Source organism: Corvus cornix, chromosome 1A (genome assembly GCF_000738735.6).
Source record: "Corvus cornix cornix isolate S_Up_H32 chromosome 1A, ASM73873v5, whole genome shotgun sequence".
NCBI lineage: Eukaryota > Metazoa > Chordata > Aves > Passeriformes > Corvidae > Corvus > Corvus cornix.
This window is the reverse complement of record NC_047057.1, coordinates 8,049,926-8,076,936: the sequence shown is the minus strand read 5'-3', so window position 1 is coordinate 8,076,936 and position 27,011 is coordinate 8,049,926. Positions and strand designations below refer to the sequence as shown.

Below are 27,011 nucleotides of genomic sequence, written 5' to 3'. Positions count from 1 at the left end.
CTTCTGCTATTCTGACTCTGTGGCTGTTGCTGCAGGATTTAACCCTTCCTTTCAAGTATGAATGATCAGAAGTTTTAATATTAAAAGAAAACACAAGAATTTTTTAAACATTAAAAAAAAAATGTTCAACCATGTAACTTGGCCCATAATTTAGTTATTAGAATATATAGTAGGCTGAGATATCAACAAATAAAATAATGTGGAGAAATTCTTGTATTCCCACTGCTGATGGATCCACATTGCCCCTACAATGCTGCTGAGTGTGTGATTCTGGGATCAGTCTACACTGGGCTAAGTGATGTGGCTTTAACTCTGAACAGTTGCTTCTGCTTAATCATTTTAACCCTAGGTGGACTGCAGTGAACTTCTAAAAACTTTATCAGAGAGAGAAGACTCATTAAACAAATCAGGGGTTTGTTTTGTTTTATTTTTCTTTCAAGGAAACTCTAGAAAAGTCTATGGCTGGCTTTAGGCTTACATTTTCTCTCTTGTTTTGTGGTTACCAGATTTTAGAAAGGTAAAAAGTCTGAGATTTGAATAGCATATGTTCCTCAGCAACTGGGGCTTCACCAGCTCATATAAAGAACTAGAGCAAAAAGTGTAAACTGTCAACATATATGACACAGTAATGACCACATGTGAAGCATGGAATCCCAGAAAAAAGAGGAATTTTAGACTGATCTTTTGAGTCTATCTGTCTGTGTGTTGTTTAATGGGGCAAACTGCTCCCTAAATTTTTGCTTTCAGCAAGATATGAACTTTAATGTCAAATTTATGCCTGAGGAAAATCCTACCATTTACTGAGGACAGAGTAAGGTCCAATACATATTTCACTGCAAAGTGAGATCAATTAATTATTTGAAATAGTGTTCCAACAGCTGTAACCTTCTTTACCTGAAGCTCAGACAGGTGCATAATTCTTCCCTGTCTTTGAAAACCATCAAAGGTTTTTCCTTTTGGCACTTGCTTCAAAACTGTAGTCCTCGCTGATCACTACAAAAAGGGATAAAAGCAATAGCACACTAAAGAGGGAAAGATCAGAAGAGTATGGTGTTAATTCACAGCAGCAAGGACCACCTCAGGAAGAAGATGCCTCAGCAGACTCTGGATTTGAGTGTTCTTTTGCAATATGAGATACATTAAACAGGGTCCTCCATGATCCAGATCTGACTCCTACACTGAAGTGACTTCAGAAAGGTCATCTTTCAGGCGTGAAGGAGATTTCTGTACTTTGGCCATCTTTGCGATGATTTCTCACACCGCTTCACACGTGTGTCATAAGCCTTCCTGAAAAAGTTTTCATACAGGTGGAAAAGATGTTTTCAAGCAAATTCCACTCTCAATCTGAACATCTATTTAAATGCAAGCAGATTTTTTCCCCAAAAAACACCTAACAAATTAAAACATCTGCTTCAAGGGAATCACAAGTTTATTGCTGTCATAACAACCTGACATTTGACATGCTGTACTTGGCTGAATAAAAGCCACAGTACACCATACTCCAGAGAAGCAGTGCTGAGTTACAGTTTGCTGGAACATCTGCAGAGTAGAAAATGCATGTTAGCTCTCAAGTTCAAAGAGCTCTTGGAACTACATTCCCTAAAAACACAAACTGGAAGATGGTTAGCTTCTCTTTTTGTTTTGTTCATAAAGTTGTTTGTGAGATATAAATATACTTAATTCTGAAACTTAGAAATCTGCCCCTGAACAGAAACACTATCAAGCCAGGCCAACTGAAAAATCTTTTTAGTAATGTGCTCCATGAAAAAAAAAAGTGTGTTTGGGGGAAAAGGAGAGAGAGAACCAGATAAGCACTCCCCAAAGTGCTCTTCCAAATAGGAGTTTACTGATGGACCAAGGAAAAATTTAATGTATTGCTCTGTTTATGGCTTACTTGGATGATCTGCTCTGCAGTTTAGTTCCAGTTTCCTGTTTGCAAAACAGGGACCATAGTAACTCTTTGCCAGAAATGGCTCTCTGAATTTGTTATGTGAACTGTCAGATCCTTCTGTAGTACCTCAGGAGTGGAGGCCTTGTAAACATGGAGACGGATGGAGGCAAAAACACATAGAGGGGCAACCTACCCTTTTTCTTTCTTTGCACTTAATTTCTCAGAGCAAGGTAGAAGAATAGAAAGATTTAACTATTACTGCTTTCTTCTCACTTTGGCATCTCCATCCTCTTTCACAGATCAAGGAGTAATGAGGAAATATTGCTTACCACTTCAGAAGCTAGTAGTCAAGCCATCCTAAATCACCAGACTATTTCTAACAGAATAACCTAAGGGAAGTAATAAATATCATGCACACATCAAAATCTAACTTTGGGGGGATTTTTTTTTTATAAGGTTGTTCTAGAATTGTTTGAAATTTTTACTTTACAGTGGAAGTCCCTATGCAGTTCAACTCTATTCTGTACGGGCTTAATGCATTACCTGATAAAAAGCTTACATATTTGACTCAGAGAATAGTTGAGTACTGTTTCCATTATGTGGGGACAGAACTTCCTCAAGGATTTCTGGAAATACTGTGTTCTAAATTCCTGTCATTTTCATTTGACCAATATTATAAATATATGCAAAATCTTTAGGAAGAGACTGGTATAACCCCGTAACATTTATGTCCTTGGCATGGAAGTCAACTGCATCCTGCTCTATGGTCGCTCATTTTTGCAAAAGTATGCAGCACCTGAACGGGAAGAACAATCCCTTCAAGGGATAGCTGAGGGCCTTCTGCTAAAATTTAAGACATTGAATGTTTTGGTTTGCACTAATCAGCTGCATCAGTTGTGTATGTGGTTGAATCCTCTTAAATAAAACAGAAAAGGAGGGAGAAACTAAAGAAAAACAGGTACAAAATTGGCATTAATTCAGCAGCTTGATGCTGAGTCAGAACTCTCAGTGTCTCTCTCTCCTCTAACCAGCCCTCAAAATACTTGAAGAACTGGCAAGCTCAAGAAGACTAATATGGTAGTGACAGCATGCTACATGGGAAACAGAGCGTAGACAAAAGCAAACAGGTTGACAAAGCAAAAGATTTATGTTCATATTGTGGATACAACATTTTCACAGTACCCATTGTGCCCTTTCTTTGGATCAACTGCAGGCAGCATTGCATGCTGTGTTGTGACTTGGCTGACACGGCAGGAACAGCAACTTCTTTAACACTGATGCAAGATAAGGGGAGCAGCTGCTCCCATCTAGACCCAAAGATACATTCCTTTTTTCCTTCCTTTCAAAAGTCAGTCTCTACCTCTGTTCTGTCAACACTCCGTACTAAGGGTCAGGGAAGAATTTATTCCACCTCTTTTATCACATACATTCATATGTAGCACTTCATTTACTGAGGTATTTTTTGTGGGAGATGATAACTCTTAACTCCTAAAGGTTTGGAAGACTGGGTCTTCTGATCATAAGTTCTGGCTCCTAAAGGTCAGATACTGCTTGCTTAGTTATGTCAATTTTATTACAGTCACCTCACTTTCCATGTACAATGGGCATTTGATGATTGATGTTTTGTAATGGGACATTCCTACTGAACTCTTTAAGAAATTCTTTCCCTCCATTCAAGAGTTCAAAGGAAAGAGAAAAATTGAAACAGCAATTGCATAAGATTTATGTACTGTACAGTGAGAAGCCAAATACTCTCCTGTTGAACACAGTTATCTAGCAGCCATTGGGAACAGCATGTGAAAATCAACTTCAGGTATTCTTGGCTTGAAATTGCAGTCCATTTTTATAAAACAATGGAAGATAAGGAGAATAAAAAAAAAACCCAGACTGTAGAACCTTCTAGTTCAAAAGTATAAACTAATTATGCTATTTGAGGCAATACCATAACAAAATATATTTATGCCTACAGTGAAGTTCATTCTTTTAAAGTCTCAAATATGAAGTTCATGACAAACAATTTCTATTTTCTACCCTTGAAATTACAATTTCTTTCTGTCTGGTTATGGCATCTAAGAATGGCATTCACAAAGCCAGCCTTCCTACATCATTTCTGGAAACGTATCATTAATTTATAAATTCAGTTGAACAGACATCATTATAATCTCATCTGACCACTTGCATTTTTTGCTATAAAAGCAAATTCATCAAAAGATCAGAACTAATTGACTGTTTTGACAACAGAAGAACAGAAAAAAATGTTCAACTCTGAGTAATTCTGCATGGAAATTTAGTTATTTCTGTTACTATAATTAAGGTGTTGTATTTCCCGTTTTTAAATGAAGAGCTAATTGTGAGTGTGTGATCTTCAGACCACCAATGTCTCAGTGCTGTTATAAGTGGTATCTTTGAAGTTTTTAGAAGAGGCTTACAAGTGAAGTTTGATCAAGCATATTCTTTATTTAGGTGCACATAAAATTAGATATTTTTTGGTACACATGGTAAGAATTTTGTCTGTACCATCCCACCTGCCTTCATGCTTTATTTTTCAGCACAACTCAGTGTAATACCTGCAATGTTTAAAATTACTGTTTTTGAACTGTACATAGAGAGACCATGATTTATATGCTCTCATTCCAGGTATTCCATAAACACTTTAGCAATGTGAATTTCATTTCCAGGACAAATGCTGCCACTTAGTTGCAAGCAGACTATTTCATTCCCAGGCATTTTAAAACAGCTAGTAAAAAGTTGAATGAGAAACTGCTTAAAAATACTTATTTGAAGAGGGAAAAGTATCTATGCATTGGGATCATTTGAGAACACAAAAAATTCAGATGTTTCTACCTTTCTGAAACTTAGTCACACACCTCCAAATTAAATCTCCTTAAAAGCAGGAGGATAACAAAGGGTTTTAGGGTCCGGTTGCAGCAAAAAGTAAACCGGTAAAAATGTGTTTGAAAGACATGATCAAAATTATCTTTCTGTTCAAGCAGGTTGCAAAGGCCTAGAAACTCTGCTATAGTCTGCCTAGACTCTTGACACTTATCATTTCAGGAACCTAGTCTCTCTCCAAATAGCAACAGGCAATATGACAGACATCTGTCATAGGTGACTTCTCTCCACTTTCTGCTCAGAACTGTCAGTGCTGTGTTGCGTGTTGCTTTGCTAGAGTTTTAAATGCCCACACTATTCAAAACCTATGGAGGAGGGCAGGGAGGAGTATTGCCAGAAAGAATGGAAAGGGGTGAGATTTCTCATGGTTTGTGTGTGTGTATGTAATTTACACCCTGAGATTAATCTAGAACAGAGCTCAACTTCTTGGTTCCAGCAAAGATGGAAAGGAAAGGTGGTATCTAACAGCAATAGGCAAAGTGTAAGATTACCTGCCCTTCCTCCAAAAGAAACAAATATTCTTGATTTAAGGTACTATGCCCTTAGTAACACATGATGAACCTGTGCAATTCTCTTTTGAGAGAGCTGGTGGATGAAAAAACACCCCATGACCTCAAGTTACTTCATCTTCTTAGGAACTCCCATCCCTGAAAACTCTTTCCTGTGTATATCCAACTGACACTAACAATTTGGAAGCATTTACTAAATAAAAACAAATAAATATTAGTAAGACTGAAAGTCCTGGTTTCCTCAAAGGTCAAATGGCTTAAAAGGCAGACTTCAAGAAATTCTGTTCATAAAAAAATATTTCAGTTCTAGCTCCTTCTCTTCAGCAATTTGTTCTGGACAATGTCAGCTTGTTGATGGAATAACAACAAAACCCCATATTTAACAGAGCTGTGTATTGTTATAAAACAATATAAAAAACCCACAAATGAAGGTGAGTACTCTTTTTGTCTGTTCCTTAAAGACTATCTTTTGAGAAGAAGTATTATGTTCTCAAACTTCGAATATTCATGTTTTCAGGACTTTAAGAAGGATTTTAGACATAACTTCAATGTAACCTTTATTTTTAAAGAATGAGAGACTAAAAACAAACATTTAGAAATGTATTGGGTTTCCATTGCAAGGTTCTGGTAGTGGAAGGGAGACCTAGCGGTGGCTTCTCTGTCCCCATGTCCAACATAGTCAATACCAGCTGGCTTCAAGATGCACCCACCACTGGTCAAGGCTAAGAATCAAGAATAAACTTAAGCCCAGGGAGGAGTGAGTGGTGGGGCAGGGTGTTTTTTAAGATTTGTTTTACTTTTCATTATCCTACACCGATTTTAACTGGTAAAAAATTCAGCTAATTTTCCCCAAGTCAGGTCTGTTTTGCCTGTGACAGTAATCAATGAGTGATTTCTCCTGGCCCTTATCAACTCATGAACCTTTCGTTATATTTTTCTCTCTCCTGTCCAGCTGAGGACGAGAGTGATATAGAGGCTTTGATGGGCACTTGGCATCCATCCAGGGTCAAAACACCACAATAAAAGGAAAAGGGAAAGATACAAACCAGCACTGACAGTGTCCTTTCCTACCAGAGTGATTTCTGCCATGTTATGCTGACCTTGGTCACAGCAGAAAAATGCCTCAGAAGCACAAGGGCTATTAGCAAAGAAAACTTGCCTTTGACTGAATCAATGAATAGCCCCAAGACTGTCTCTCCTTTGTTTGTGTATGTGTTGTTGTTTGAGTTTCTGGAGCTTGATCATCCTAATAGGACTGAATTTTTTTGTAAGGATTGATGCTGCATACCAGATTTCCTCTATTCATCATGAAAACACTGACATACTATTGTCACAAACATAAGAGGACCTACTTAATCCAACTAGCCCTGAATTCCCCACCAATTAATTTTGAGTGAGTCTCCTGGTCGGAGCAAAAAATAAAGTCAAGCAGATGCTGGGACTGAGTTTAAATGGAGGTATTGAATCACTGGATAACCTTGTGGACAGTCTCTTGACCTCCACGGGCCTCAGCAATCTGACAGCACCACTGGGGGAAAGGCAGGACCTCACTGCACGCCAGATGCCGTGCCCAAGCCTTCCAGGCTAAGCTACAAAACAACAAAATAAGCATGCTAATACAGAAACATTTCCTAAATGATTCAACTGACCCCTTTGATTTCTTCCTCAAAGGCTGAGAGTGACCAGGAAGTCAGTGAGGAACAAGGATAATTTCACTTGTTCTTGCTGGATGGGCTCCACTCACCCTTTAGCTGCAGAACATCCGAGTGGGATTGCTAGAAATGCCCTTAAAATACATTGCCAGTGTTGGCAAGACAGAAGGTACAGGCAAAAGCACCTGTGTGTGTGCTGAGCACAGCTGTACATGGACTACTAAAGAAGTTTCCATGGTGTACGTGCCAGAGTGCTGCTAGGAAAGAAGGGAAAGGCAGGAAAATTCATCAAGGTTCAAATCCGTGGAAGACAAGCATCACTTGCTGATGTCTTCCAAAGACTTTCTGCACAGTCATCTCCTCTGTGAAAGTGTGTAGCATCCCTTGTTCTCCATCAGTGCAATTGGCTCTGCACACCCCCACAGACAGTTTACGCAGCTCGTGATCTGACTTCCCTTGAGGAAACAGCTGTCTCACTGTGAGATATTATTGTCCCATCACTTTACAGGCAACACTAATATGAGCCAGTGGCTCTGGAATGGAGCACAAAAGTGCTATGCATCCTCTTCAGAGCAAAATCACTTAGGTCAGTTTAAGAAGCCCTGTACTATTCAGTAAAAGCTACCTATTGGATTAGACAGGATTAGACAGTTTACATAAATTATTTTCTCATTTTACATCACTAGGTTGAAAAAAAGAATTATGTAGGCAAAGAGGAGCAGACTTTACCATAGAAACAGGACTCCACTTCCCAGCTGAGTGTTCTGATTTCTAGATATGGGCATCTAAGAATCATGACCCCTTGTTCCTGCATTGCTGGTCATAATTTATCTGGGTAGATGAAAGATCCCTTCACCCAGAACATATCACAAAAGGTAGTGAATGAAGGCTCTTCACTGTGGTATGGAAACAAGGATGAAAATTGTATTGCTTCTTTCTGAAGCAATACTGCAACGATTGGTAATTATATCAGAAGGTGTGCCAGTACTTCTTCAAGTTAATTTAGTCCAGTTAGATGTGATCTAAAGGTGTCTAAGAAGTCAAGTGCATGAGTATACTTCATTTAGGGCACACATTTTCTGAACCCCAAACAATCTTAGTTCACCTGAGCAAAGGCAAGAAAGTTAATGCAAATACTCAACAGAACAACTAATCTCCTTCCTAAACTTTTTATAAAACCTTTTAAGTACTTTGAAGTTTTTCTGTGCAGCCACTTTTAGCATAACAACATATTTTTCCCAAGCAAGCTTTGTGTTTTGTGTTTAGAAAACACTGAGGCAGAAGACAGAAAATAAAACTGAAAATGTACTCATCATGTAGACATCTTTCCATAAAGGCAAGTCTATATAGAAAGACTCATGTTCTATTTGCTAGGCACCTAACAGTGCACAGTAAAACTGAAACCTTATCTGATGCTTTTCTCAATAGTAGGTAAATGTCCCTGTGGTTTTACCAGGATCACAACTGAATGCTGGCTTGAACTTAACATAACTTCTCCTTCTGTCTTTTATTTCTTCGGTTTTATGTATCACAAACAGTAATGACTGAAAAAGCTTGCTTCAAGTACTCATAAATATTAAAAATATGCTAGGCCATTCTACAGAAGTGAAGCTTGTATTCAATGGGACGCATTTAGCAATGTCCTGGAGTTACCTGTATTTAGGATGTAACCAAAAACCACAGCTCTTGACCACTTTTATAGCTGTGAATGGTCCCCTGGCTCCTCTCACTTGAGCGGGGGTGTTAACCCCAGTATCCTGGCTTACTTCCAGCTTACGTAATGATATTATCCTGCCCTAAATTCTCCAAGAGATCCTAACTGGAGAAGCTATTCTTCACTTTCTCTTCCTTGAGAAGCAGTGCTAGCAGAAAATATCTACCAATCTGTGTCTGAGAGCCAACTGAATTTCCACATTGGAGTAAATGGTCCCTATCCTCAGTATATAAGCTTGTGCAGACATGCACACCTTTGTGTCTGGTTTTTTGTACTGATTGCTTGGATATATGGATAAATATGTGTACACATATTTAGAGTTGCACTGGAATAGTCTTCTTAGCAGAAGGAAATATTTTTCATCTTGAACTGGTTACAGCATTTTCTAAAGAATTATGTAACATACAGAGCAGAAAAGAACAAAAGCTGAGAGGATTTAATTAAGTGACATAAGATGCCTATGGCAGAAGTGGAACTTAACCCAGGTCTCAAAATTTCAGCTTTCAGTATGACATCATTTTTTTCCCTGAAGAAATGCTATGTAATATGGTGCAAAATATATAACAAAGGTATAGATATGTGTAATATAATGAAGAGTATGTAATGAAGAATATATAGTATAACAAAAAATATAATAATCTAATCTCATCTCTGAAAATAAATTTGTTTTGGAGGGAAAAGAAGGTACTGTATCTACTTTGGGGTGAGTGTCTACAGATCAGTGTTGAAGACTTGTCCAACAGTTATAAACTGCATGCTTCAATCTTCACTCTACTTCTGCCCTTCAGTCACCCATTTCCACTTCATTCTACTCCTCTACTTCTAAGGATAAAGTTAACATACCTACATAAGGGAGCCTTTACTACATTAAAGAAGACTACCACACTCTCTCTGTGTCAAAACCATGGAAGGGTGTGCTCAATTTATACCATTGAAACTGATTTCCACATATTTCATGACTCATTATTTGCATGTTGGTGGTGTAATAATACAGCAATATATGTTTGTGGTTTTCATTAGAGATGGAGCATCACTTATGGTTTGACACATCTCTACTCTCTCTCCATACAATTACTTTGCAAATATGTTGGCAGAGGGCAAGGGAGAAGTGATGGTGGATTTGTTAGCATTCACTATGACAGAACACTTTGGAAAATCAGTGGCCTAATGATTTTTCTGTCACAGACTTTCTATATGCCCCTTTTTTTTCCATCTACAGAACTGCAATAATTTTTAATGAACTCATAAGAATATTGTGAGGTTGAACATAGCATTGTCATGGTTTGTAAACTACTTGGAGATTTTTGGCTAAAAGGTGCTGTAAAAGTGCAAAGAAGTTAATTGAAATTACAGGAGTCAATTCCTAATGTGCATCTCCGTGTTTATGAGCAGATTTTTCACCTCGCCTTGTGGAATTTGAGATATAAAAAACACACTCAGCCCAAAGAACTTACAATCCCAACAGAAAGTACAGATGAAAGGCCAGAAGAAGTTTAAAATTATCATCCCCATTTTACAGAGAAAGAACTCAAACATGAACAACATATTTGTTTCAGTCTGCACAGGGAAGAAGCAGCAGATGCAGGGATATGAAGGCAGATCTCCTGAACCCCACCCCAAGTGCTTCATATAGATGAGATTCTAGTTAGCATAGTCCCTCCACGTTCTTCCCACTGCCCTGCCAGTAAGTCTAATTACTGAATTTTACTGCTGTTAGAAAGATAAAAAAGGTCCTTTAAAAGTCTACAGCTAGCTTGGAAACCAAATACAGCAGCATGCTTTGTTTTACCACCTTCTTGTTTAGTTAAGTCTTTTTTTTTCCCCCTTTTCTTTTTGTTGTCACATGGAGGTCATGAAACTCCTTAGTTTTGATAGTGTTTTTTATTATGAGGGTTTCTTTAGGTAGCTGAAGTGGCTGGGAGCAGGGCTTGCTGAGGAAGTGCTCAGCCATGGCCCACTGGTTGATGTCAAAAGGCCAGCATCTGGTACCATTCTCCCGGTGCTCAATTGCTTCTTTCTTTCAGCTCTTTTCAGACCAAGGTACAACTTGAGAAGTGCACTTTGTGTTATAACAGCCCTAATAGAATGGCAGCTTTATGCGCATAAATCTGTTCTCGCTGCCAACACCACAACTTAGCCAAATAGCAACTGCAGCCACAATACCAGGAGGCCAAAGTTTTCTAAGACTAAATTTGTCACCTCGTCTCTTGCAAGTAGCTGCCTACAGACCCGAATATGACCTTAATTTGATTCTCCCATTGTACACAAACAACAGAGAAAATTGCAAGTGTTGATTTACTGTTCTATAGATTATCTCAATTTTTCTTTACTTTTTTTTTGTATATTCTTGACAAAATTATATATTTTTGTTTAAATATTAAGGGAAAAAACCCTCAACTGAAGCAGTGACAGAACCATGGTTAACTGTCAACAAATCTATGTAAAACTCAACTGTCAGAATTTACTAATCTGAACAAAGGGAATTTAATTTTGATTTTATTGAAATATAAAATTTCCTCAAATTAAAACCAAATGAATATATCTTTATAGTCAAACTGAGACTCTACGAAGGCAAACAGCATCAAGTGCTAGTTCACAGAGTGGGGTCAGCACTCTTTCTTCACTGCATTTGCCAATGTTTATGTTTTTTTCTAATCAGGGGAAATCAGAGCCATGTGGACACCTACAGGAAAAACAGCAGGTCTCAAAATGTTATTGGCAGGGTGGAATTTGTGATTCTCCCATGGCACTTCATTTTTTTGTCAACTTTGTTTCAGTTACATTTTCATGTTAATGTCTTCTATTTTGTAAAGTCGTTTGGGTTGGAAACAAGTTTTCTCATGGTTTTTATAGAATTGTAGAGCAGCCATTCCCAGGTGGAACTCCTATAAAGAAAAGTTTTATTTTAATCCACAAGCCTAAATCTAATATATAACCTCTCTATTCTTATAAGGCATAGGTTAACACAGCAGGTGTTTCAAGTTCCTGGGAGATGCATTAAATAGACAAATTTAAACCATGATTAATAACAAATTTTTTTTTTTTTCCCATTTGGAAGGAGAGAAGAATATGAAATTGCAGTCAGGTATATACTATAAACAGCTTTAAGATACAAATAACCCTCATAACACCTGCATGTGGGGAAACAAAGTAATATTTTAGAGTGTGTTTAATAGAACAAGTCAAAAAACCCCACTATTAAACGAAAAATTGAAATGCAAGTGCATAGCAGTCATAATTTTTAAAAGAGTGACCCAAAATAATGAACAAACAGCCAATAACTAGAAAATCACCTGAAGTAGTGAATTCAAAGGACTTATTAAAAATATTAAATCTACCTTTTAAAAGACCTGTGTAATTACATGCATCATGATAAAGCGTGCAGGGCAGGCAAGGCAAGCATGTGCTGTAAAGGTCTGGACAACCTACGGCTGTACATGTGCAGAAAATACAGCAGGTTCCCAAGCACATGGAAGCATAAACATTCAAGAGAGCAGGCCTGAAAGCAGTCTGTAATGTTCCATTATGGACCTGCCTGGCTGGCAAAATTTTGCCTATCTTACAGTTTGTCAGATGAGGAGCTGAACAGATCAAGGATTAATGGGACATGACATGTGTTAGACCCAGCTGGCACATCGCTCCAAACAAAGCCACCAAACTGTGGGATATGAATCCTGTCTTTGCTGGTATCAAACCTCTAACTTAAGCACTATGAAAAGAAACACTTTTGTCCTCCAGTCTCAGAGACTTGTGTTAAACACAGCTACAGCAGGCCTGAGGGTGAACGCCAGAGCTCTGACTCATTAGTTTGAATGGAAAAAATATGATCTGGGAAGAAAGATAAAGGATTTTTGTTAAATTTCTTTTAAGTCAGAAGAGCTAAACTCAGGGCAGATTCCAGAGGTTATTCATGTGAAAACCACTGTATAAACAATCTGAAGTTCATCTGACTGTATTATGTGTGCTTACACTGAGTACTGGGAGTGGTGTGTCTATCCGTTCTATACATGATGGGATGCTGATTTAGACAGTAGCTATAGATTGGACACCCAATTAATATCTAATCTTGATGTGTAAATCTTTTGACTGACTCATGTTTAAGTCTTCTGGAAAGAGACTGTATTCTAGGTTCTTGGAAGTCCCTTATGAATCCAGTAGGTGATTATTTAACATCTTGCTTTCTTATCCCACTTAGTCTACTCTCAATACTATCTGTCAGTCAGAGAATTAATCATGGTGAGTCACTATTTACAAAGAAAAGAGTGTGACCTATCCAAGAAGACTTCAATGACTACAAGCCAAATCCCCAAGCAAACTTTGTGAAGCTACAAAAGCAAAAGCAATCGAGTGAAAACTATACCTGTGGGTCCCCTAGATGTAAAGGGGCTTATAAGGAGTGTATGAACATTCCAAACAACTTTGGCTTTCCTTCAAGTAATGGAAACATCCAAGGGCATATTAAAAGAAAGAGTTTGGGGGAACTGGTGTCAGTGAAAGGTCTCTGCCCTTTGCTATCTGAAATCTAATGAACTCTTCTATTAAGACAGAGGAGACTTGTAACTGCTTAAAAATGTCTACCAGCGAATATGCATTTCTCTTGATCATATAAGATCTGTAATCCAATAGGATACAAAACTCTGAGTTATACTTTTTGACATATTCTGGTGGCTCTGAGTGGTGGGGGACTGTTTTCTCCACTGATATTTGACATGAACAAGACGTGCTATCTGAGTTGTGTTAAATAACTGAACAGTTACTTGTGGATGTTGGATTCAATATGGGGAAGTAAGTTATTTAAGTAAGTTATAATTTAATACACATAGTGGATTTGAAATGGTCTCTAAAGAAGCTCAGAGAAAAACTCATATACAAATGCTTATTGGTTTGCCTTAGATTTGTGTTTGTACAGAGAAACCAAGAAGCATATATAACAAGAACTTGGTGTTTCTCCAGCTATCTGAACAAGTATTTCATTTTAAATATTTCCATGTGTTTATGAAGCTGAAATATTTTTTATGCAAACAGCCATGGTATAATTCTCTCTTTGAAGTTACTAGGCACAATAAATAAAAAAAACCCACCAGAACAATAACATTGAGACTTTGACTTCAGAATATCCTAAGAAATAGACATATCTTCAGGGTGGTTAGCTGGTGGGAAGGTATGGCAGAGCACATACAGTGATGGTATGTGATATGTTTCCATTCCTCCCATAATATTTCAAGTCAGTAGAAGCTTAATTCGATGACCAGTCTCTGTGAAATATGGTGATACAGTTAAAATGACAAAAGTGCCAACCTGACTGACAGAAGTTCCAACCTGATTTACAGAGTGAGTCACACACATTCTTTAAGAACCTTTGGGTAAGGAGGCATTCAGGCTGGCTGGAACTCCTTTATTCTTTTTGAAGCTTCAACATATACCATATAGTACATGGCTAGTACACTATAGTATGGCCAGATCTTAGGCTTATTATTACTTTTTTCTATCTCTGATTAAGTCCACAAGACCAGGTGTTAAATATAAACACCACACAGGCTACATGCTGGTGCTACACATCACCCCACCTCCATACACCTCAGTGAAACTAGGTCAGCTTACACAAGCTGGGCACCTTCATTTCAGCTCTGCAAAGTGGATCAGGCAGCATATGCATTTAATTTTACATCCCAACTTGTGGATCTGTCTCCAGGACATCTGACAACACTCTTGATAAGTTAAAGGTTTGGTGTGTCACGGTTAGTTACAGATTGAGTATCCCAAATCCTCCCTGCCTAGAAGGAGGATTGAGAAATGCCATGGACACAATGCCCATCTGTAAAGAGCAATAAAGCCTCAGCTGTTTATGTGGAGATGGATGTTCCCACTCCAGTGTTGCTGATGGCTCCATTCTGCGAAGTGTCAGCAAAGCACTTGAGCACTTGTGACTTTAATGAACAAAGGACAACAGAATTTCTCATCTGCTAATACACTTTGTGTTAAAAAGCCTGAAAGTCATTGCTGCAAAGTTCTTTCGCTCTGTGCATAGATGAATCAGGCACACTGTAAAGTTGAACTTCACTTAGGAATTTTGAAGGATAGAGTTAAGAATTAAAGGAAAATTTTGGGTTTAAGGTTAGACAAATTTTGTCTTTGGTGTTATTCCCATGTGATCAATGGAGATATAGTAGGGGTGAATTTTATTTGGCGTGTTTAGCCAACACTTCATCAAAAACTAATTTTCCTACATCTAATCACCCAGCCAGCCTCTTTCAGTTTTTATGGTCAAAAAAATGGGAGCTGGTGTCACTGACATCATAGATTTTATTCTACAGAAAAGGCAGGAAATTTCACCTCACTTCTAACTTGCTGTGCAATAATCACAAAGTGTCACTTTGTTTATTAACTGTATGTTGATGTACAACTGCAGTGTGAAAGTGACCCCACAGTTCAGGCACAACAATCACTGGCAGGTTAGATTTTGCTTAAATAATGCCCCTTGCTCTGCTGAAACCAAGTGTATCCCCATCCAATTGCCAAACTCAACACCCTGCTGCTAAAGGCAAGCTGAATGTTGCACCAGTGTGACAGTAGGTGAGTAGGAGAACTTCTAAATGATATTATCAGTTGTTAAGAGAAAGACATCTTAATGAGAGCTACAGGGTTTTGGCAGTTACATAGCCTTTGCAAAGCCAGCTCTGGAAATAGCACATAGTATTTACTTCAGAAACTAAACCAGGGATTTGTTCTTATGGCTCTTTCTTTCAATTATCAAACTAGAAAAATTTATGAAGAAATAGTGACATCAGAAAAAAAGTGTATTTGCTGTTGTGAAGATGCAGAAAGGCACATCTTGGCATGAAGCACCAGAGAGAATCCTGAGTGTCAATGTCTATGTTGTTGCTGTTGCAATCATTGACATGATACAATTCTCTTAGAAACTTGTTAGACTTCACATTAAAATTAGTTGGATTTTTTGCCTCCTAATGTTCAACTTTCTTTATTTTCATCATTCTGTTTGGTATTTTGTTACTGTTGTTTCAATGGTACATTCCAAGCAGAGTCAAGTCAAGATACTACTAATTTTTCTGAGTTTTCAGGGAGTGTCATGGAAGAGCTGTTTCTGAAACCTGACATTATCATTAATTCAATAGGTAAAAATACAATTAAAACAAAGGAACTACATCTTTTCACACTTACATGAAACATAAGCTCTGAAATTCCATGAAAATATTAAATTTTCTGCATTACAGTTGGTACTGACATAAGGAGATAGGAGTTAAAATAGCACAAGAGACAATTTCTGAACATGTATCTAGACTGCATGAAATATGCTGTTCCCTGGAGCCCTGATTCCTCAGCTGGCTACTAAGCAAGACATAGCAGAGCACACCATGACTTTGCACTGTTCCAGGCGGATGTGCTTCCCTTCCAAGGAAAGCATGGCAAGGAAGGAAGTGCACGAGTGTCATCTTTATATGGCTCTGATGTTTTAGACAGAGACCATACTAACTCTGCTTTTCCACATTTAATTTTTTTTTGCCTAATACCCAGTAAAATTTTAATAAGCATCTAAGCCACTTTTCAGATTAAATTTCACTTCTAAAAGTGGCTTGGTCATGTGGGACCAGACCGTAGCCATATTACTTAGTTGTCTGTTTACCCTTAAAAAAATACAGTAATCAGATGGGTTCCTAAGAGTTTAATGTCTGACAATAGAAATGTTTCATATTATTAAGGACCCCATTTGAAGAATTCTTTGGAATTTATCCTAAGATTTCTATTGCAACTTTCTGATTAATTCTTTGGCAAAAGAAGTGTTAGCGACTGTATCTAAGGGTCTGAAGTATGAATGTGATACATTGCTGTATGTGGTGCTGTGGTATTTGTACAACCACAAATATCTGGGTAAACAGAGCCTTGGTTTTAGAAGTCTTAATTCTTTGTATTAGCATTGTCTGGTTATTCCACTGTAAAATGTAACCATAAATTGCACATGCCTGGGGAGCAGGGTGTGAAGCTTAATATTTTATCTCCTTCAATTAGTCACCATTTTTTCCTTTCAAGTTTATATCGTCACTACAGCTCAGTAACTAGGTGATCATCATTATTTATCTTTATGGTTTAGAAAGCTTGTTAAAAGTCTTTGTCAGAAAAGCTTAGTGATTTTTATAGACTTTCATTTTAAGTTTCAGAATTGTTGGCTTTTTCACATTTTAAGTGAAAGATTCCCTCCTTTTTCTCAAGAAATCAATCAATATCCATTTCAAAATCTAATCTTCTACAGCTAGCCACCCATCCTGCAAGCATTTTAAGAAGTCAGAATTAATCTCAAGGAAACACTGTACAAGTATCACAGCAAAGATATTTCATTTATCCAACTGGACTTCCAATATGAAATTCTAAATATATTGGCCCAAAGCTTTTGACCAAGCTTAGAGGAAAAAGTTCTTCAAAAATCATAAAAATTCTCACTGTAAGACAACAATATTCCTCCAGGCTTATTAATTCATCCTGATGTTGAGCTCCAGAATTCCTCCCACTGCTAGCATGCAAACCTCTTCTAGATATTTCTCCCCTTGAGGACCTTAGCTCTGGTTTTCAATCTTGTCCCAACACAACAAAGCTTACTTGAACCATACACCCGAGTCCCTCCAGACCATCACGGGTCACTATCCCAGGACTGGTGGCAATTACACACTCAGTTTCTCACTTGGGCAGCTACACAAATATCTCTATATTCATCAGAGGTTATTGATGGTAAATGCCTGAGCAACTTGAGGTCATTGCCATCACCAGCTGCTGCTGACTGTGTGATGTCACAGGCTCCAGTTGCTGCAACCTGCTTGAATCACAGCGCAGGGACCTGCAGCTGGAGAATTCAGCTGGACCTGAGCTTGGCTGGGAAAGAAGATGGGGAACTAAGAAGGACAGATGGGGTAATTGGGCTGTACAGATTTTTGAGAGGCAAAATGGTTCAGAGAAAATGATAGAATGGTATTGGGACTCTTCCTGGGAAAAGGGGGGATAGGGCATGAGATGATCTTTCTCCACCTGTGTGCACACACAGCCCCAAAAATCTGACCAGGCTCAGGTCCTTTGTAACTGGAAATGCCAGCAGATCCTGTATTAGTCTCTGCTGTGCTGCTGCAGAATCTGCATTCACATAGCAGATGCAGCCCTTTTATAAGAAAAGGGTGTGCTAACTAATCCTTCTCACTTGCTGCTGCTGATCTCAGACTACAAAACTCATTCTCAAGAGATGGGGAAACTGTTTCACCCGTTCTAATTCTCCTAAACTGTTTATTCCCTTAGGCAAAATAATCAGCTAACACACCTGTGGAACATGAGCGTGGAGCAGGGGAAACCCAGCAGGGAAACTCCCTGCAGCCACGGCCACCAGTGCTGTCACTGAAGTGTGCCCAGAGTGTAATGGCACATTAGGTGGGCATTGATCTCAGCCAGTTTATGAGGTCTGTTACAGAATTGAATCACTTGCTGCTGAATCCCATGGAGCAGAAATTGCAACTTCCTAAGCTAATCCATTTTCAAATTAGCTTCCAATTGTGACAGATGACCTCACTGAAAATCAGTTTACCTAATTGCTAACACTCACTAAGGGAAGAGAAATCAATCTTTATAACTCTTTCTTTGCCCTATTTTTCTTAATATTTCTCACAGCTTCCTTTCACACTGCTCCAACTGGGAAGACAGGCTTTATGAGAAAGCTAAGATTGCTTAATTGTCTATTCCAATTCAGAAGTCAAGAGGGGTAAAGGGAATCGATGACTGCCACTGTTTCACTGACAGAGGAGTTGAGAATGTATATTCATTTGTTTGTGCAGCTTTCCTATATTGTTACTTAAAGTCTATATCAGACCAAGATACAGAGATTTCTGCCTGAATAAACTGTTTCTTGATCATTGTGTCTCATTATAGACAGTTCATTTCCCAGTTTGCAATTGCAAAAATAAGTCCTAGCAAGAGAACGGGCACAAAAGCTGGTGGAAAGGGAAGACTTGATGCCCATGTAACTCTTAAAAATGGATAGCAGAAGCAATCACAGGTTGCCTCACATATCTTTTCTACATGACTTTCATTATGAGAGGTGGAGGTTGTTTTTTTTTTCCAGTTTCTAAGGTAGGCTATATGTAGACATGAAAATGCATAAAGAATACCCTATAGAAGACACTTCAAACTGAAGAAAATACAAAATCAAAACAACTAAAACAGGCACATCCCATTAAGAAAAAAAAAAAAAAAAAGAAGACTTCTAATAGTTCTTTTTAAAAAAGTTCCTTCTATCTAATTACAGGGACCTTTTCCTGGTACAACATAGTATCTCAGTTTGAATCCTCCCTAATTTTGATGGTATTGAATTCTGAGCAGATACCTCTTCAAAGCAAAGTGACATATTTACATGTGATATATATTCTATGTGATAGGATAAATTACATAGCAATACAATACAAATAAGCTCTGAGTACATTGGAAAGTTTTCAATATTTTTTCTGGTATTATGAATAATGTGAAACTAAGAAAATGTACTAAAAGAATGAAAAAGGAAAAATTAGTCACTTAACACTAATTCAGTAAAAAAGTCATGCAGACCTATCCAAGATGTTTCTCAAAGCAATCAACACAAATTAAGTAACTATTAAATTCATCCTACACTGACTCAAAATAGCAGGCAGGGAGAAAATGATGTCTGTGCAGCTGAGTAAGGGACAGTCCAGATTTTCATTTTGCTGTGTCAGCTGGCTCAGAAACAAATCTGCATTTCCTCCTGGGAAGATACAGATGTACTTTTTAAATAACAAAATAGCCAATATGTCTCTAAATATGATTAACATAACCACATATAACTTGTTGTACAACTATGCTCAGCTTCATAGGTAGGGCAAAAAGCCAGAAAATGTGGTGAACATATCCTCTTCCTCAACCCCTTGACCTACAAGTGTGATGTTTATCTTCATGCTGACATTCCTAAAAATCTATATTTCCCCCTTGAATCAAGCTACCATATATTGAGAACAGAATAGCAACTTATGTTCTTTTGGCATTTTAGAAACATTTTTTTGTTGCACACATTGCCTTGCTTTTGCTTTTCTTTTGGATGCTTCTGTCCTCATTGAGTCCACAGTTTATTTCTGACTGTGTGACTCTGCAGCCCTTCCTGGTTACATGTTAAAAAGAATCCCAAGGAAACATTGTTGCTTGTGGTTTCAAATATCAGTTTTACTGTGTCCCTGAAGCTTAGACGTGAATGACGTGTTGACCTTTGAAGTATCATTGTCCTGGGACATAGCTGAGATTTTCTATTAGAGTGAGGTTTGCCTTTAACAGAAGTGGAATGTTCAGACAGGCTGATTGGTACTTGGCCCCTGGCTAGGCTAAAAGTATAGCTTTCCCTCTCAGGCCTAATTCCTAGCACAGGAATGCAGAGACAAAAGGAAACACAATAGGGAGATAAATCTAGCAGAAGTTATTCCAAGCAACTTTATAGAAGTTTGAGGTATAAATTGGAACACATACTTCTTCCTTTGGTAATTTCGTCCATTTTTGACTGTGCCTAATATATCACTAAAATGCTATTATAAAATTTAAATGGATTGGTGAGTGTGTTTTTCTTGGGGGAAATGTTTTGTGCGAGCTCCAAAGTAATTGGATAAGGTATAGCTTATTTGCTTTTGAGTTCTCTAATCAGCATTCATATGGAACTCAGATTCCAAAATATTTGGACCCCTACTGGAACAAATAGAAGTGTTGTAGGAACAGAAATGCACTGGTGGCCTCACAGCATTTTTTAATGTTCTTCAGTGTTGCTTGCAAGTACTGCAATCTTTTGAAGTGGTGTCTAACTATTTTTCTATGATAGCTGGGGATAAACTCAATTGTTTATTTATCTAAGCAGGGGTTCTCCTTCAGTGAATTTCGTAATATTGAGGAAGGTAATTGAATTAAGTAATTATAAAAGGTACTAGAGCAAACCCATGAAACCAAACTTATCTGCTATTCAGCACAATCAGTGCCATTGTAATTTTCCTATCCCATTTCAAAACGTTTTCAGAAATGAGATATAGTCAACATTCATGTAAATTTAGATTTAGATAGGAACTCCAACAAAGTAACCAAATGCCGCGGATGAACTCCTATCCGGAAGTAAAAGGATACCACCCAAATACACTAAATACTTATAATTGTTTTCTGGCAAGCACTAGTGACTCTGATGGTACACAGGGTAATGATCTGAAATATTAAAGTCATCTCCGATTAGAATTACTCTCCTTCCATTTCCCAAATCCCAGGGACAAAAAATACCATACTTAAACCCAACATTGCATCAAAGATATGTGACCTAAGCACCCAGAAGAGCAGAAAGTGAAGCTCAGCTGGAAGAAGGAGAAACAATGGTGTGTGGAATGGCAGCAGAAAGAAAGGACCCCTAAACTACTCTCTGCAGAGTTACATTAGCTCAGAAACTCACCTTGCACAAATACCTTCTCAATTTAAAAAAAAAAAGGAAAAAATAAAACAGAAAAGATGCGGTTAATTTTGCAAATACCCATTTGAAAATGAGTAGAATGATGCAAAGATGTGATATGTAAGGGGAGAGAGAAATCAGTGATTTCCTTCTCCATCTACATATAATCACATCCTTTTTTTCTGAGCACAGGCAGTTGAGCCTTAGACTGCTAATTCTAGGAAATTATTTCTCAAGAGTTTGCCACTCACTAACCAAATTAAATCATCAAAATTCACTGAAATGGAAGAAATCTCAGAAACAGAGGTCATTGACTCTTCAGTGTAAAAGAAACCTTAAGGTGCCAGCGTTTTCAATAAGTTCCAGGTTGGGAAACTGTGACTATGGCTTTGGTGTAAGAATACTTCCCTTCTAAAGATAAAGAAAATAAAAATCTGATTATAAAGCTAAACTTCACTGAAAGATAATGGCCTGTCGCTAAATACAGCAGCTCTGCTTGTCAATGCATGGTACTATGGAGGACAGTGAATCCATTTCTTCTCACAACCTCAGTTCCCTCTAAATTAATACTCTTTTCCTCCTCTTTCTCATGGGAAAGATAATGAGGAAACTGAATATTTGCAAAGGAGAACTGAAAATGCTACTTTCTCTGCATGTAAAATAACCCATGTTAGAGGACTGAGTTTTTAACATTAGGATTTTTAAAATAAAAAACCCCAACAAGCAACTACCTTTATTGTTTTCCATCACTGCAACCGGTACAAAAGTAGACCTAATTTATGCTAACTTTGAAGCTATTTTACTCTCTCATGCTGATGAGAAATAGAGCTCAAAATCAGATGTTATCATCTCTGTATAAAGTGTCCATTATAATAAAACATATTTTTTCTATGACTTCAAAACCAGGCTCATATCTGAAGGAATCTACAGAATGGGTGTCAAGATTTTTTTCATTAGACATTATCTGACTATTGACAGATTTCATAATCACGTCATGATTCTGACTGTAATCATGGAGTACAATCCTGCCAAGAAAAAGATGCATCTGGATAAAACATGGATTTTATATTATAACATTTGTAAAATGATAAAATATCTACTGCAGCTTTATAGGAAAATACTAGTACGTAAAACTGAAAAAGTGCAACTGCTGCTTAGAACAGTTTGAAAGGAATTGTTCTTACTGGAGTTCAGTGGATGTCTCTTAAAGTTCTTGGAATTAAGTGTAGTATTGTACTAGGCATTGCAAAAACCATATGATGGTGAAATATCTATATTATCTTTTTTCCATAAATTATCATGAACATAACAAAATGATATGCATACAAGAGAACGGAAGGAGAAACACAGTATCTACTATGCTGCTGTCATGACTGACATTTTAATTGGCTCACAAGCGAAAGGGGACTGCAGTATGTTTAGACTTAATTTCCACATGTACAGTACAGCCATTACAACTAGACTCTTCTACATCTGGGAATTAGTTTTTAGGATTGCAACTGCTGCTCATCTGGTCTTCTGCTGTCTTTGCCATGAACATGAGTCTTGACAGAGAAACTGTGTCTGGATAAAATAGCTATCAGACATTAATGTAGTCCCTTTAGGTATACTAGCAGAGAACACACCTCTGTAAGCAGAGGGAAGTCACAGTGTTTAGAACTTGAGCCAAATAAAACAGGGATGGGAGACTTGAGTGCTACTTCTTGTGCTGGAAGGGAAAAGGCGGGGGGGTGAAAGGTACAGTAGGAAAAGCAGCACAAACACACAACTGGTGCTGGAATCCACCTCATGGGGATTTACTGCTGTTCCATGCAGCTTTCAGGACATGCACCCTGAACAAAGGCTATCTGCATTACAGCTGGACGGGACTTCTCCAACAAAGTTCCTTTCCTATCCAAAAATTATGATTTGCTAGAATATTTTTTTTTATTATTGCTTTTAATGAAAATGAAAATTTTTGAGAAGACTTGTGCTTGAAATTTTTCTCAGACAGATCCGTCACAGACTATCCCAAAGGAGTAAGTTTGCCTTGACTGTACTTTTACTTAGACAAAACACGAGGATAGAGAATTAATGCATGTGTGTCATGGGCCAGTGAAGATAATTTTGTAGAAATATGCAATAACAATCAGAAAGACTGTATCTCTCCAAGGACGTAGAGAGCACAGAGACGGACATCCTTGGAGACATTTCAAAAGCAGGGATTTACCCCATCATCCTCTTCTTGAGGGATCACCATGAACCAAAAGAAAGGATGAGATCTGAGTTGCAGTCTCCCACATTCCCTGACACACAAAACAGTTACCCATAGAAATTTCATTTTTTATCTCCCCATCAAGCCATCCGGACTATTGTCTTATATTTAAGTATTTGCACAAACCAAAACAATTGGAATAAAAACAATGAAAAGAGACTGATTTTATCCTGGGTTTTATTGGAGACATGAGAGAAATAGGGTTTTGTTTTTCTTTTTAATCATAGGTGATCTTCATAACAATTGAGCTATTTTAGAGCATTCATACATCAGTATTTTTAGGAAAATAAGGCCAAAGGAGTTGGGGATTTTTTTTTTCCTACCCTGTTTTTCCTTTACACTATTTGATTTAGCATGATGAAGAAAATAAAACAAACTTCTAAACCCTGAATTCTTTCAGAAGCCAGTGTTCTAGTTTTCCAGCCAGTACTCATCCACATGGAGGCCAAATGCTCTTGTCATGTTATTAATTCAGTCTGCGCAAGAGCTTGTGGTTCCCTTGCTAGAGGAACTCTGCTATGAAATGTGGTGCCAGAAAATCTGACAAGTGCCTTCCCTCCCATTACAATATTTTGGATAGAGGAAGCCCAGAGCAGAAGGCTCTCTGCGGGTTGCTGGGGGATGGTTTGCATGGTGCTTACACTTCTTTGTGGTGTGGTTTGAAGGAGGAGAAAGTTGGGACATTTCAACAGCCCTTCTCCCTGTCTCCTGCAGTTTGCACAGCAAAGACAGAAAACCTAGTAAAAAAAAAATAAACCAATGTTGTGGCTTTCCTGCCTTTTCTACCACCTTAGAACAACGTCTACCAGCAAATCCTAGTAGATCATGCATTACAGCCAGTGTCTGGGAACACATATAGGAAAGGTTTTGGCAAGTACAATAAACCCAAATATTTCATGAGAATGAGTGCTCAGTTTCAAAAGTTGTCTTAAACCATATTCAACAACATGATATGTGTGGTTTTCTGTTGTTATTTTCATTCCCCCTTTCCCCCACTTCCTTTTAAATTACCTGAGAAGTATCTTTAATGCTTCTTTCCCCTTTCAGGTAAATATATTAACAGTCAGACTGAATACCATGAGCACAAGTATTAGATCTTGGGAAGATGATTGAAACCCTAATAAATCTGAAACCGTTTTCAATTAGTACACAGGAAATTTACTTTGTGAGCCATGACTTGTTTTATTAGTGCCCTGGAGGGCAATTTAGATTGGAAAAATCAGGACATCATTGTTTGCCAAAAAAAGAAAACAGATACTTAGCTTTCATCTATAGTCTGGGATACAGCCATGAAAATGGGACTAAAATATTATTGAGTATCAAAAAATATTTATAAATTGGGGTCAATCATAGTTCCAGAGTGTTGGAAATGACATTCATCCCATCCTAAACTGTTTGATTATCTTGGAAGTTTGCCACTTGCTAACATACTCTTTTTATTTTTAAATCAACCCAAAGTAAAGCCTTTATATTACACTTCTAATAGGTTCAATTAAGATATGGAAATAGTTTCTCAAGAAAGCAGGAACCCCTTTAAAATCTATCATACCTTTCAAACTTCAGTCACCTGTGTTTTCTGTGGGGTTACATCATATAGCCCACTCTCTATTTTTCCTCTCTGTTATTGCTCACATTCTCAGCCAGCCAGAACTGAAAAACTTACATCAAACACATAGAATAGAGAGAACTAAGTACAGGCTATATATTGGCAGAAGCAATCCCTTCTAAAATTATGAACAGCAAGATCCACTTCTAATACTGCAAAATTTGTTCTGCCAATTGTAGTCTGGCCAGTAAGGTGAAGGAGAGGATACACCGGATGAAACAACTCTTAATGTGCCTTTGCCTGACGTACACAGGCATCAGCTACAAAAGTGTTCCTTGTGTATTAACCTGCCTTGACCTCATCCACCTGAATAAAGGCCTCTTGCAGAGTGGTCTATAATTTTTCAATACTTTTTAATCATACCCACGTCATTGCCTTTCACACTTCAGCAAGCTCCTTCAAATGATGCCAAACTCAGTTAGATTCAGAAGCACTGGAGTATGGCTTAAACACTTAGGGCTAAATTATCATAACTCTTTCTTTGTCATGTAAGGGAGGGAGAAATCTTCTCTCCCTTTCCCCCCCACTGTGAATGTAACTCCAGGGGTAAAGGACAGGAATATGAGAAGACCCTTGTGCACTTTGCTCCATATGCAACAGCTGAGACATGGGGTGAGAAAAAAATTCTCCAAGAAAACAGTGAAGTGCTTTTTAGAGTTTTCATGGAAGCATATACCGGAAGGATGCAACTCCAAACAAGTATTTGCACCATTTAATATTAAATTGCATCTGTACAACAGACACTGTGTAATTAGGTAAAAGAGGCAACTCCAAAAAAAATTCATAATAGCTAAATAAAACTAGTGCTCAAAGACAATCTCTGTGAGAAGAACCTATACAAATAGTGATTGTAACTACTCCAGAGTTCACACAAGGAAAATTACCCCATGGTCAGTTACAATTTCTATTAAAAAGGGAACGTTAAAAACCACAAGGGCATTGGCCTCATGGATTTCCTTTCCCATCTGAAGTTTTCATTTTAAAAATCTGCGCTGGTCAAATCAATCACAGATGCAGTAACTGAGCTCTTGTACCTGAAACTATTTCAGATATCCAAGTATCCAGCCAAGAGCTGAACCTGCAAGAGTGAACTCTTGTAAATGATGCTTCTTCCAGAACAAAAAGGCTACCAGGTATGAAAACAACATTTACAGTTCAGAGCAGTAGAGTATTTACCATCCCATCACACTTTCACACGATGGGCATCTCTGACCCAGAGTCAGCAACACCAGTCTCGATTCCCAGCTCCCTAGGAGGAAGGGCCGTGGTGTGGCCATCCACTGAAATTTCCTAGATAAATCAAAATGCACAAACAATGTACTCTTGTGCCAGATCCCACCTCAGCAAGCAGGCATGACATTGTCAGGGCACAAATCGAGGATCCAAACTGTAGGGCACATCATGGGCTTCACCTATGTCTTATTATAAGCATAGTATCTATCTGTCTCCAGCAGATCAGCAGTGTCTAGATGAACATCTAGCTGAGTTTTTAAAAGAAAATTAAACAAAACCAGTATTCTACTACTTTACATAAATTTCAGAGTACTAGTTAGGCCCCTTAAGGAGCATATTAAATTTGCACAGAACTCTTAATCCCTGGAAAACAAACAAGAAGGAACTGTTAGCTTTGACTTATTTAAATGCATGTCAATAAAAAAAAAAAAAAAAAAAAAAAAGAAGAAAAGGTCTTACCTCACACAGCCACAAGTGTTTAATCATCAAAGCAAAATTATCCAGTTTGATTGATGTCGCTTTTGATACTCCTAAAGGAAAATAATTTTATATTTTAAAAATACAACCGGCTTACAGAAAAAACACATAAAAGCTTATCTACTTCTGAACAGTAAATAAGAACATAACCAATTACCACAGCATTGCTTCAAAGCATCCAAAATCTTGACTATGTAACAGGGACTATTCTAAATTCAATAAGATTTGGGAAAGTGCATGGCAGGGGTCTTGTGATGAAATGCAGTCATACTGCACTTATATAACGTATCAGCCTTTTTGCTGTAATGAAGTCATTTTGG

At 37.8% G+C, this 27,011-nt stretch overlaps 1 protein-coding gene across 1 annotated transcript in view; it reads right to left on the bottom strand.

Moving 5' to 3' along the window:
* Window positions 1–26,744, bottom strand: part of SEMA3A (semaphorin 3A) — a 237,616-nt gene extending 210,872 nt beyond the window's left edge. The window contains exon 1 of the mRNA XM_039571065.1: window positions 26,674–26,744. The gene's annotated coding sequence lies outside the window, so the exon portion shown is untranslated. The remainder of the gene's footprint in view (window positions 1–26,673) is intronic.
* Between the last annotated feature and the right edge of the window lie 267 nt (window positions 26,745–27,011).